Source organism: Triticum aestivum, chromosome 2B (genome assembly GCF_018294505.1).
Source record: "Triticum aestivum cultivar Chinese Spring chromosome 2B, IWGSC CS RefSeq v2.1, whole genome shotgun sequence".
In the NCBI taxonomy this organism is placed as follows: domain Eukaryota; kingdom Viridiplantae; phylum Streptophyta; class Magnoliopsida; order Poales; family Poaceae; genus Triticum; species Triticum aestivum.
The window spans coordinates 166,949,359-166,951,095 of record NC_057798.1 but is presented as its reverse complement, the minus strand read 5'-3'; positions in this window follow the sequence as shown (position 1 = coordinate 166,951,095).

The window sequence follows — 1,737 nt, the reverse complement described above, 5'->3', positions numbered from 1 at the left end:
AGGTCAGAAAATAATGATACCCGCCATGAGCATCAACACTCATTGGACCACATACATTGGTATGTATTATTTCTGATAAGTCACTAGCTCGTTCCATTGTTTCGGAGAACGGGGTTTTAGTCATCTTGCCCATAAGGCATGGTTCGCAAGTATCAAAATGATTCATAATCAAGTGATTCCAAAAGCCCATCAACATGGAGTTTCTTCATGCGCTTTATACCAATATGACCCAAACAGAAGTACCACAAATAAGTTGCACTATCATTACCAACTTTGCATCTTTTGGCATCAATACTATGAATATGTGTATTACCACGATCGAGATTCAATAAACCATCAACATTGAGTGTATGACCATAGAAGGTTTTTATTCATGTAAACAGAATAACAATTATTCTCTGTCTTAAATGAATAACCATATTGCAATTAACATGATCTAATCATATTCATGCTCAACGCAAACACCAAATAACATTTATTTAGGTTCAACACTAATCCCGAAAGTATAGGGAGTACTCGATGATGATCATATCAATCTTGAAACTACTTCCAACACACATCGTCACTTCATCCTTAACTAGTCTCTGTTTATTCTGTAACTCCTGTTTCGAGTTACTAATCTTAGCAACCGAACAAGTATCAAATACCCAGGGGCTACTATAAACACTAGTAAGGTACACATCAATAACCTGTATATCAAATATACCCTTGTTCACTTTGCCATCCTTCTTATCCACCAAATATTCAGGGCATTTCCACTTCCAGTGACCATTTCCTTTGCAGTAGAAGCACTCAGTTTCACGCTTTGGTCCAGCTTTGGGCTTCTTCACGGGAATGACAACTTGCTTGCCATTCTACTTGAAGTTCCCTTTCTTTCCCTTTGCTCTTTTCTTGAAACTAGTGGTCTTGTTAATCATCAACACTTGATGCTCTTTCTTGATTTCTACCTTCGTCATCCCTTGCATACTATGGTTCATCACGAAGTTCTAGTAACTTGGTGATGGTGACTAGAGAACTCTGTCAATGACTATCTTATATGGAAGATTAACTCCCACTTGATTCAAGCGATTGTAGTACCCAGACAATCTGAGCACATGCTCACTACTTGAGCTATTCTCCTCCATCTTTTAGCTATAGAACTTGTTGGAGACTTCATATCTCTCAACTCGGGTATTTGCTTAAAATATTAACTTCAACTCCTGGAACATCTCATATGGTCCATGAAGTTCAAAACGTCTTTGAAGTCCCGATTCTAAGCTGTAAAGCATGGCGCACTAAACTATCAAGTAGTCATCATATTGAGCTAGCCAAACGTTCATAATGTCTGCATCTGCTCCTACAATAGGTCTGTCACCTGGCGGTGCATCATGGACATAATTATTCTGTGCAGCAATGAGGATAAACCTGATATTACGGACCCAGTCCGCATCATTGCTACTATAATCTTTCAACTTAGTTTTCTCTAGGAACATATAAAAAACATAGGGAAGCTACAACGCGAGCTATTAATCTACAACATAATTTGGAAAATACTATCATGACTAGGTTCATGATAAATTAAAGTTCAATTAATCATATTACTTAAGAACTTCGACTTAGATAGACATCCCTCTAGTCATCTAAATGATCACGTGATCCAAATCAACTAAACCATGTCCGATCATCACGTGAGATGGAGTAGTTTTCAATGGTGAACATAAGTATGTCGATCATATCTACTATATGATTCACGCCCGA